The sequence below is a fragment of the Solanum lycopersicum genome, chromosome 12, assembly GCF_036512215.1.
Source record: "Solanum lycopersicum chromosome 12, SLM_r2.1".
Classification (NCBI taxonomy): domain Eukaryota; kingdom Viridiplantae; phylum Streptophyta; class Magnoliopsida; order Solanales; family Solanaceae; genus Solanum; species Solanum lycopersicum.
In genome coordinates, this window is record NC_090811.1 from 66,845,140 (window position 1) to 66,857,848 (window position 12,709).

Below are 12,709 nucleotides of genomic sequence, written 5' to 3' on the forward strand. Positions count from 1 at the left end.
GTGTTTTCTAACTCATTACAAATGTCTTTATAAAGTTTTTTGAGAAAATATTTTGAATGCTCTGCGCCAGATTTATGGATTTATACACACGAAAAATCGAGAATTATGGGTGATTCTTAAAAAAGGATGTAAATGCGGAAATGGACGTTAAAAAATGGAGTGAGTATATGTGAAGGTTTCCCCAACTCATTACGGAGGTCCTCATAATGGTTTTTGAGAAAAACTTTTGGTGCTCCGGATGCCAAATCAATGAGCTAATACACACGAAAAATTAGGAAATTTGGGTGATTCTTACAAAAGAACTTGTAAATGCGCGTTAAAAAATAGTGAGTATACGTGAAGGTTCTCCAACTCATTACAGAGGTCCTCAAATATTTTTTTAAGAATTTTTTTTTGGATGCTCGGGGTGCCAAATCGATGGGCTAATACACAAAAAATTGGAGAATTTAGGGTGGAAATGCAAAAATGAGGTTTAAAAAATGGTATACATGAAGGTTCCCTAACTCAATACGGAGGTCATCATAAACTTTTTTGAGAAAAAACTTTTTGGTGCTCCAAGTGTTAGATCCATGGGCTAATACACACGAAAAATAGAGGAAATTGGTGATCCTTAAAAAAGGGCTTGTCAATGCGAAAATAAGCGTTAAAAAATAGTGTGAGTATACGTGAAGGTTTCTCTACTCATAAAGGATGTCCTCATAAAGTTCTTTGAGAAAACTTTTTTCGGTGCTCCGAATGCCAGATCCATGAGCTAATACACACGAAAAATTGGAAAATTTAGGTGATTCTTAAAAGAGCTTGTGAATGCAGAAACGAGAATTAAAAAATATTGCGAATATACGTAAAGGTAGAATTTTTTTGGTGCTCCGGGTGCCAGATCCATGGGATAATTACACACGAATAATCGAAAAAATTTGGGTGATTCTTAAAAAAAGGTTTGTAACGCGAAACTGGACGTTAATAAAATATTTTGAGTATACGTGAAGGTTCCACATCTCATAACGCAGGTCCCCTCATAAAGTTTTTTAATAAAAAACTATTGGTGGTCCGGGTGCCAGATCCACGGGCTAATACACACAAAAAATTGAGGAATTTGGCCATTCTTAAAAAAGAGCTTGTGAATGCAGAAAAGGACGTTAAAAAAATGGTGTGAGTATACGTGAAAGTTCCCAACTCGTTGAGGAGATTCACAAAGTTTTTTGAGAAAAAAATTTAGGGCTCCTAGTGCCAGATCAATGGGCTAATACACATGAAAAATCAGTGAATTTAGGCCATTCTTGTAAGGGCTTGTAAAGGCGGAAATGAGCGTTAAAAATGGTGTGAGTATCTGTGAAGGTTCCACAACTCATTATGAAGGTCCTCAAAAAGTTTTTGAGTAAATTTTTTTTATGCTTCGGGTGTCAATTCCATGGGTTAATACACACGAACAATCAGGAAATTTGACCAATTCTTAAGAAGAGCTTGTAAATGCAAAAATGGGCGTTAACAAAGGGTGTGAGTATATGTGAAGGTTTCCCAAATCATTACCTCGGTCCTCATAAATTATTTCGAGAAAAAAACTTTTAAGTGCTTCGGGTGCCAGATCCGGGCTAACACAAGAAAAATAGAGGAATTTGGTGATTCTTAACAAAAGACTTATAAATGTAAAAATCAGAGTTAAAAAAATAGTGTGAGTATGTGACGGTTCCCCAACTCATAATGGAGGTCCTCATAAAGTTTTTTGAGAAATTTTTTTGATCCTCCAGGTGCCAGATCCATGGGCTAATACACACGAACAATCGGAGAACATTGGCTAATTTTATAAAAAAGATTTGTAAATGCGAAAATAAGCATTAAAAAATATTGTGAGGATAAGTGAAGGTAGAAAAAAAATTGGTTCTCCAGGTGCCATATCCACAGGCTAATTACACATAAAAAATCAGAAAATTTGGGCAATTCTTAAAAAATGGCTTGTAATGCGAAAATTGGTGTTATTAAAATAGTGAATATACATGAAGGTTCCACAACTCATAAAGGAGGTCCTCAAAACACTATTGGTGCTCCGGGTGACAAAACCACATAATAATACATACAAAAAGTTGAGAACTTTGAACGATTCTTAAAAAAGGGCTTGTAAATGCAGAATAGGGCGTTAAAAATGATGTAAGTATACGTGATGGTTCCCAACTCATTACGGAGGTTTTCATAAAGTTTTTTGAGAAATTTTTTTTGGTGCTCAAAGGGTCAGATCCATCAATACACACGAAAAATTGAAGAATTTGGACTTTCTTAAAAAAGACTTGTAAATGCGAAAATAAGCGTTAAATAGTGTGAGTATACATGAAGGTTCCAAAAATCATAACAGAGGTCCTCATAATTTTTTTTGAGAAAATATTTTTAGTGCTCCAAGTGCCAGATCAATGAGCTTGTAAATATGGAAATGGGCGTTAAAGAATGATGTGAGTATCCGTAAAGATTCTGCAACTCATTACGGAGGTCATCATAAAGTTTTTTGAGTAATATTTTTTAATGCATTAGATGCCAGATCGATGGGCTAATACACACGAAAAATTAAAAAATTTGGGTGATTATTAAATAAGGACTTGTAAATGTGAAAATGGGTTAATCCTCAAAATATTTTTGAGAAAATTATTTTGGTTCTTCGGACACCAAATCCATGGGCTAATATGGAGACAATCCAAAAGGACCCATTATGAAGGTCAAATGAGCCCCGAGCAGGTAAACCCTCATTTCAACGATTTTCGTCTGCTATAGTCAATATATGTTGGTGATCTAGAATCCGAACGTCTGTTTAAACAAATTTTTCTTGGACGTCTGTTAAGACGTTAACTATGGAGTCAATTGTTCCTGACGACAAAAATGATCCATTTTTAAGGTCAAACAAGTCCCGAATCAAGTAAACCTCATTTTGCCGATTTTCGTGTACTATAGTCCATGAATTTTTAGTGATCCAGAATTCCAACGTCACTTTTGTCCAATTTTTTTGTGGATGTCAATTACGAAGTTATCTATGGAGCCAGTTTTTCCGGACGTACAAAAAGACCCATTTTGTAGGTCAAACGAATCCCGAAGTAAGTAAACCCTCATTTTACCAATTTTTGTGTGCTATAGTCCATGGATTTTTGGTGATCCGTAATTCTGACGTTTTTTTTTGCTCAAATTTTTCGTGGACGTCCGTTAAGATTTTATGATGGATCCGGTTGGCCTTGACTACAAAACAACTCATTTTCAAGGTCAAACAAGTTCCGAAGCAGGTATACCCCATTTTGTCAATTTTCGTGTGCTATAGTCCATGAATTTTTGGTGATTCAAAATTCGATATTTTTTTGTCTAAATTTTGTATGGACGTCCATTAAGATGTTATCTATGGATTAAATTGGACCTGACGGTCAAAATGCACCATTTTTATAGTCAAACGAGCATCGGAGTAGGTAAACCCCTCATTTTACTAATTTTCGTGTGCTATAGTCCACAATCTTAGTTGGTGATCCAAAATTCTGACTTTTTTTCTTAAATTTTTATGGACATCCGTTAAAACATTAGCTATGGAGTTAGTTAGCCCTGACAGCCAAAATGAACAATTTTGAAGGTTAAACGAGCCCCGAAGTAGGTAAACCCCTATTTTACCAATTTTGTGTGCTATAATCCATGGATTTTTGGTGATCCGTAATTCTGACGTCTTTTTTGCTTAAATTTTTCGTGGACTTCCATTAAGACGTTAGCTATGGATCTAGTTGGCCTTGACTACAAAACGACTCATTCAAGGTCAAACAAGCCCGAAGCAGGTGTAGCTCATTTTCTCAATTTTCGTGTGTTATAGTCTATGGAATTTTTGTGATCCAAAATTTGACTTTTTTTGTCTAAATTTTGTATGAACGTCCATTAAGATGTTATCTATGGATTCAATTGGACCTGACGGTAAAAACACACTATTTTGAAAGTCAAACTAGCACCGGAGTAGGTAAACCCCTCATTTTACTACTTTTCGTGTGCTATAGTCCATGATCTTTTTTGGTGATCCAAAATTCTGACTTTTTTTTCTCAAATTTTTTATGGACGTCCATTAAGACATTAGCTATGTATCCAATTGGCCCTGACGGCCAAAACGACCCATTTTGAAGGTCAAACGAGCCCCGAAGAAGGTAAACCCCTCATTTTACCAATTTTCGTGAGCTATAGTCTATGGATTTTCGGTAATCCAAAACTCTGACGTATTTTTTACTCAAATATTTTGTAGACGTCTATTAAGATTTAAGCTATAGAGCGAGTTGTTCTTGACGACTAAAATGGTCCATTTTCAAAGTCAAACAATCCCCGAAGTAGGTATATCCAATTTGGCCGATTTTCATGTACTATAGTCCATGAATTTTTGGTGATCTAGAATTCTGACATATTTTTTACCCAAATTTTTCATGGACGTCCGTCAAGACGTTATATATGGATCTAGTTTGTCTCGCAGTTAAAACAGACTATTTAAAGGTCAAAAGAACACAGAGCAGGTAAACCCCTTATTTTTCCAATTTTCGTGTGCTATAGTCCACGATTGTTTTTAGTGATCTACAATTCCATCAACTCTTCTCCCCAGATTCATTGTGGACGTCCATTAAGACGTTAGCTATCAAGCCAGTTTGCACTAATGGCAAAACGATCCATTTTAAAGGTCAAACGAGCCCTAAAGTAAGTATACCTCATTTTGCTGATTCTCGTGTACTATAGTCAATCGATTTTTGGTGATTCAGAATTTTGACTTCTTTTTTGCGCAACGTTTTCATGGACATCTGTTAAGATTCTATCACTAGAGCAAGTTAGTTTTGACGGCTAAAACAGATCATTTTGAAGGTCAAACGAGCCCCGGAGCAGGTAAAACCCTCATTTTAATGATTTTTTAATGCTATTGTCCACAATCTTTTTTGGTTATCAAGAATTCCATCATATTTTTTGTGCATTTTTTTGTGGACGTCCGTTAAGATGTTAGCTATGCAGACAGTTGTCCCTAACATCCAAAACAATCTATTTTGAATGTCAAACGAGCCTCGAAATAGGTTACCCCCCAATTTACTGATTTATGTGTGCTATAAGTCTATGAATTTTCGGTGATCCAGAATTGCGACGTCATTTTTTCCTAAATTTTTTGTGGACGTCCGTTAAGACGTTAGCTGAGGAGCCAGAGTTCCCTGATGGCTAAAATGTCTCATTTATTAAGGTTAAATGAGCCCTGAGCAGCTAAATCCCCCATTTTACTGATTTTCGGGTGTTATAGTCAATATATGATTAGTGATCTAGAATTTGAACATCTTTTCAAATAAATTTTTTGTGGACGTCTGTTAAGACGTTAACTATGGAGCCTATTGACCCTGATGGCCAAATGACCCATTTTTAAGGTCAAACAAGTCCCGAAGCAAGTAAACCTCATTTTGCCTATTTTCGTGTACTATAGTCCATGGATTATTAGTGATTCAGAATTCGACTTCACTTTAGCCAATTTTTTTGTGGACGTTCATTATGAGGTTATCCATAGAGCCAGTTTGCCCTAACGTACAAAAAGGCCTATTTTGAAGGTCAAATGAACCCCGAAGTAGGTAAACACCCATTTACCAATTTTCGTGTGCTATAGTCCATCGATTTTTGGTGATCCGTAATTCTGACTTCTTTTATACTTAAATTTTTCGTAGACGTCCGTTAAGATGTTATGTATGGATATGGTTGGATTTGACTTCAAAACGACTCATTTTCAAGGTCAAACAAGCCCCGAAGCAAGTATACCTTATTTTGTCAATTTTCGTGTGCTATATGCCATGGATTTTTGGTGATTTGAAATTTGATGTTTTTTTATCTAAATTTTGTATGGACGTCCATTAAGATGTTATCTATGGAGTTAATTGGACCTGACGGTCAAAATGCACCATTTTGATAGTCAAACGAGCATCAAAGTAGGTAAACCCTTTATTTTACTAATTTTCGTGTGCTATAGTCCACGATCTTAGTTGGTGATCCAGGATTCTGACTTTTTTTCTTAAATTTTTATGGACGTCTTTTAAGACATTGTCTATGGAGTCAGTTGGCCCTGACAGCCAAAATGACCCATTTTGAAGGTTAAACGAGCCTTGAAATAGGTAAACCCCCATTTTACCAATTTTTGTGTGCTATAATCCATGGATTTTTGGTGATCCGTAATTCTGACGTCTTTTTCGCTCTAATTTTTTGTGGACGTCCGTTAAGATGTTAGCTATGGTTCCAGTTGTCCTTGACTACAAAACGACTCATTCAAGGTCAAACAAGCCCGAAGGAGGTGTAACCCATTTCGCCAATTTTCATGTGCTATAGTCCATGAAATCTTGGTATTCCAAAATTTGACTTTTTTTGTCTAAATTTTGTATGGACGTCCATTAAGATGTTATCCATGGACTCAATTGGACCTGACGGTAAAAACGCACTATTTTGCTATTCAAAGTAGCACCGGAGTATGTAAACCCCTCATTTTACTACTTTTCGTGTGCTATAGTCCACGATCTTTTTTGGTGATCCACAATTCTGACTTGTTTTTCTCAATTTTTTTTATGGACGTCCTTTAAGACATTATCTATGTAGCCAGTTGGCCCTGACGACCAAAATGACCCATTTTGAAGGTCAAACAAGCTCCGAAGAAGGTAAACCCCCAATTTTACAAATTTTCGTGAGCTATAGTCTATGGATTTTTGGTAATCCAAAACTCCGATGTAATTTTTGCCCAAATTTTTTGTGGACGTATGTTAAGATGTAAGCTATAAAGCGAGTTGGCCCTGACAACCAAAACGGTCCATTTTCAAAGTCAAACAATCTCCAAAGCAGGTATATCCCATTTAGCCGATTTTCATATACTATAGTACATGAATTTTTGGTGATCTAGAATTTCGACATCTTTTTTGCCAAAGTTTTTCATGAACGTCCGTTAAGACGTTATCTATGGAGTTAGTTGGTCTCGCAGTCAAAACGGACTATTTGAAGGTCAAACGAACCCAGAGCAGGTAAACCCCTCATTTTACCAATTTTCGCGTGCTATAGTCCACGATTGGTTTTGGTGATCTAGAATTCCAACAACTGTTCTCCCCATATATGTTGTGGACGTCCATTAAGACATTAAATATGGAGCCAGTTTGCACTAATGGCAAAACGACCCATTTTAAAGGTCAAACGAGCCCCAAAGTAAGTTATACCCCATTTTACTGAATTCGTGTACTATAATAGTCCATCGATTTTTGGTGATTCAGAGTTCCAACATTTTTTTTGCGCAACTTTTCATGGACATCTGTTAAGACGCTATCACTAGAGCGAGTTAGTTTTGATGGCTAAAATAGACCATTTTGAAGGTCAAACGAGCCTCGAGCAGGTAAAACCCTCATTTTAACGATTTTTAATGCTATAGTCCACAATCTTTTTTGGTTATCAAGAACTCCATCGTATTTTTATTTTTGTGGACGTCCATTAAGATGTTAGCTATGAAGTCAGTTGTCCCTAACATCCAAAACAATCTATTTTGAATGTCAAACGAGCCTCGAAACAGGTATACCCCCCAATTTACCAATTTTTGTGTGTTATAAGTCTATGAATTTTTGGTGATCCAGAATTGCGCCGTTATTTTTTCCCAAAATTTTTATGGACGTACGTTAAGACGTTAGGTGAGGAGCCAGAGTGCCCTGATGTCCAAAAAGTCTCATTTTTAAGGTCAAATGAGCCCCGAGCATCTAAATCCCCCATTTTTTACTGATTTTTGTGTGTTATAGTATATATATGTTTGGTGATCCAGAATTCGAACGTCTTTTTAAATAATTTTTTCCTGAACGTCTGTTAAGACGTTAACTATGAAGCCAATCAACCCTGATGGCCAAATGACCCATTTTTAAGGTCAAACAAGTCCTGAAGCAAGTAAACCTCATTTTGCCAATTTTCGTGTACTATAGTCCATTGATTTTTAGTGATTCAGAATTTTGACTTCACTTTTGCCTAATTATTTTGTGGAGGTTCATTACGACGTTATCTATAGAGACAATTTGCCCTGACGTACAAAAAGGCCCATTTTGAAGGTCAAACGAACCCTGAAGTAGGTAAACACTCATTTACCAATTTTCGTATGCTATAGTCCATGGATTTCTGGTAATCCGTAATTCTGACTTCTTTTTTGCCCAAATTTTTCATAGACGTCCATTAAGACGTCATCTTTGGATTAGTTGGCCTTGACTACAAAAAGACTCATTTTCAAGGTCAAACAAGCCCTAAAGCAGGTATACCACATTTTGCAAATTTTCGTGTGCTATAGTCCATGGATTTTTGTTGATTCAAAATTTGACTTTTTTTCTCTAAATTTTTTATGGACATCAATTAAGATGTTAACTATGGAGTCAATTGGACCTGACGGTCAAAACGCACCATTTTGATAGTCAAACTAGCACCGGAGTAGGTAAACCCCTAATTTTGCTACTTTTCGTGTACTATAGTCAACGAATTTTTTTGGTGATCCAAAATTTGAACTTTTTTTCTCAAATATTTTGTGGACGTCCGTAATACATTAGCTATGGAGTAAGTTGTCCCTGACGGCCAAAATGATCCATTTTGAAGGTCAAACGAGCCCCCAAAAAGGTAAATCCCTTATTTTACCTATTTTCGTGATGCTGGTCTATGGATTTTTGGTAATCTAAAATTCTGACGTATTTTTTGCCCAAATATTTTGTGGACTTCCGTTAAGATGTAAGTTATAGAACGAGTTGGCCCTGGCGACCACAACGACCTATTTTCAAAGTCAAACGAGCCTCGAAGCAGGTATATCACATTTGGCTGATTTTCATGTACTATAGTCCATGAATTTCTGGTGATCCATAATTTCGACATCTTTTTTGCCCAAATTTTTTATGGACGTTCGTTAAGATATTATCTATGGATTCAGTTGGTCATGACATTCAAAACAAACTATTTTGAAGGTCAAATGATCCCCAGAGCAGGTACATCCCTCATTTTATCAATTTTCATGTGCTATAGTCCACAATTGGTTTTGGTGATCTAGAATTTCAATGACTGTTCTCCCCAGATTTTTTGTGGATGTTCGTTAAGACGTTAGCTTATGGAGTCAGTTGGCACTAATGAACAAAATAATCCATTCAAAAGGTCAAACGATCCCCAAAATAAATATACCCTATTTTGCTGATTTTCGTGCAATATAGTCCATCGATTTCTGGTGATTCGGAATTCCGACGTCTTTTTTGCGCAACTTTTTCATGGACATCTGTTAAGACTCTATCAATGGAGACAATTAGTTTTGACGTCCAAAACAGACCATTTTGAAAGTCAAACGAGCCCCGGAGCAGGTAAACCCCTCATTTTATCGATTTCTTAGTGTTATAGTCCACGATTTTTTTTGGTGATCCAAAATTACATCATTTTTTTTGCCCTTTTTTTGTGAACATCCGTTAACACGTCATATGGAGTCAATTAGACCTAAAATCCAAAACAATCCATTTTGAAGGTCAAACGAGCCTCAAAACAGGTATACCCCAATTTACTGATATTTGTGTGCTATAGACTATGAATTTTTTATTATATAAAATTGGACGTCTTTTTATCCCAACTTTTTTGTTGACGCCGTTAAGACACTCCAAAGGAGCCAGAGTGACCTAACGGCCAAAAATTCTCATTTTTGAAGGTCAAATAAGCCCCGAGCAGCTAAATCCCCCAGTTTACCAATTTTCGTGTGCTTATAGTCAATATATGTTTGGTGATCTAGAATTTGAACGTGTTTTTAAATAAATTTTTCCTGGACATTTGTTAAGATGTTAACAATGGAGACAATTGGCCATGACGGCCAAACAACCCATTTTTAAGGTCAAACAAGTCCGAAGCAAGTAAACCTCATTTTGCCAGTTTCCGTGTACTAGTCCATGAATTTTTAGTGATTCAAAATTTCGACATTATTTTTCCCAAATTCTTTGTGGACTTCCATTACAACATTATCTATGGAGCCAGTTTTCCTTGACGTACAAAAAATCCCATTTTGAAGGTCAAACGAACTCCGAAGAAGGTAAACCCCCATTTTACCCATTTTTGTGTGCTATAGTCTATGAATTTTTGGTGATCCGTAATTTTGACATCTTTTTTGCCCAAATTTTTTGTGGACGTTCATTAATACGTTAGCTAGGAATTCAGTTGTCCTTGGCTATAAAATAACTCATTTTTAAGGTCAAACAAGCCCCGAAGCAGGTATACCTCATTTTGTCAATTTTCGTGTGCTATAGTTAATGAATTTTTGGTGATTCAAAATTTGACCTTTTTTGTCTAAATTTTGTATGGAAGTCCATTAAGATGTTATCTATGGAGTCAATTGGATCTGACGGTCAAAACGCACCATTTTGATAGTCAAACTAGCACCGGAGTAGGTAAAGCCCTCATTTTACTAATTTTCATGTGCTATTCGTTAAGATATTAGCCATGGAGCCATTTGGCCCTGACGGCCAAAACAATCCATTTTGAAGGTCAAACGAGCCCCGAAGAAGGTTAATCCCTCATTTTTTTATTTTCGTGTGCTATAGTTTATGAATTTTTGGTGATTCAAAATTTCGACGTCTTTTTTGCCTAATTTTTTTGTGGACATTCGTTAAGATGTAAGCAATAGAGTGAGTTGGCCCTGACAACCAAAATGACCCATTTTCAAAGTCAAACAAGCCCCAAAGCAGGTATATCCCATTTGGTTGATTTTCATGTACTATTGTCCACAAATTTTTAGTGATCAAGAATTCCGACATCTTTTTTGCCCAAATTTTTCATGGACGTTCATTAAGACGTTATCAATGGAGCCAGTTAGTCATGGCAGCCAAAATGGACTAAATAACTATGGAGTCAATTGGCCCTGACAACCAAAACGACCTATTTCTAAGGTCAAACAAGTTTAGAAGCAAGTGAACCTCATTTTGTAAATTTTCGTGTACTATAGTCCATGGATTTTTAGTGATTCAAAATTTCGACGTCACTTTCATCCAATTTTTTTGTGGACGTCCATTATAATGTTATCTATAGAGCAAGTTTGCCCTGACCTACAAAAATGCCTATTTTAAAGGTCAAACAAACCCCGAAGTAAGTAAACCCCTATTTTACCAATTGTCGGATGTTATATAGTCAATGGATTTTATGTGATAATTCTGACATCTTTTTTGTCTAAATTTTTCATGGAAGTCCATTAAGATGTTAATTATGGATCCAGTTGGCCTTGATTAGGTCAAACAAGCCCCGAAGAAGGGTATACCCCATTTTGCCAATTTTCGTGTGCTATAGTCCATGGATTTTTGGTGATCCGAAATTCAATATTTTTTTGTCTAAATTTTGTATGGACGTCCATTAATGTTATCTATAGATTCAATAGGACCTGACGGTCAAAAAACACCATTTTGATAGTCAAACGAGCACTGGAGTAGTTAAACCCCTCATTTTACTAATTTTCGTGTGCTATAGTCCACGATTTTTTTGGTGATCAAGAATTCCGACTTTTTTCTCAATTTTTTTATGGACGTCCGTTAAGACATTAGTTATGGAGCTATTTGGCCCTGACCAACAAAATGACCCATTTTGAAGGTCAAACGAGCCCCGAAACAGGTAAAACCCACATTTTATCAATTTTCGTGTGCTATATTACATGGATTTTTGGTAATCCAAAATTTCGACGTCTTTTTTGCCAAAATTTTTTGTGGATGTCCGTTAAAATGTAAGTTGTAGAGCGAGTTGGCACTGACAACAAAAACGTCCCATTTTCGAAGTCAAACAAGTCCCGAAGCAAGTATATCCCATTTGGCCGATTTTCATGTACTATAGTCCATGGATTTTTGGTGATCTAGAATTCCGACATCTTTTTTGCTCAAATTTTTCATGGACGTCCGTTAAGACGTTATCTATGGAACCAGTTGGCTTGGCAGTCAAAATGGATTATTTGAAGGTCAAACGAACTTAGAGCAGGTAAACTCCTAATTTTATCAATTTTCATGTGCTATAGTCCACGATGTTTTTGGTGATCTAGAATTCCAACGACTGTTCTCCCCAAATTTGTTATGGACGTCCTTTAAGACGTTATATGTAGAGCCAGTAGGCACTGATGGGCAAAACAACCCATTTTAAAGGTCAAAGGAGCCCCAAAGTAAGTATACCCCATTTTGCTGATTTTTGTGTACTATAGTCCTCGATTTCTGGTGATTCATAATTCCGACGTCTTTTTTGCGCAACTTTTTCATGGACATATATTAAGACGCTATCAATAGAGCAGTTAGTTTTGACGGCCAAAACAAACCATTTTGAAGGTCAAACGAGTCTCGAATCTGGTAAACCCCTCATTTTACCAATTTTTAGTGCTATAGTCTAAGATCTTTTATGGTGATCCAGAATTCCATTGTATTTTTGCCCATTATTTTGTGGACGTCCGTCAAGACGTTAGTTATGAATTCAGTTGACCCTAACACCCAAAACAATCCATTTTTGAAGGTCAAACGAGCCTCGAAATGAGTATACCCCCCCCCCCCAATTTACCAATTTTTGTGTGCTATAGTCAATGAATTTTTGATGATTCAAAATTGTGACGTCTTTTTTGCACAAATTTTTTATGGATGTCTATTAAGACGTTTGTTATGGAGCTAGAGTTCCCTGACGGTCAAAACTTCCCATTTTCAAGATCAAAAGAGTTGAGAAGCAGGTATTTCCTATTTTA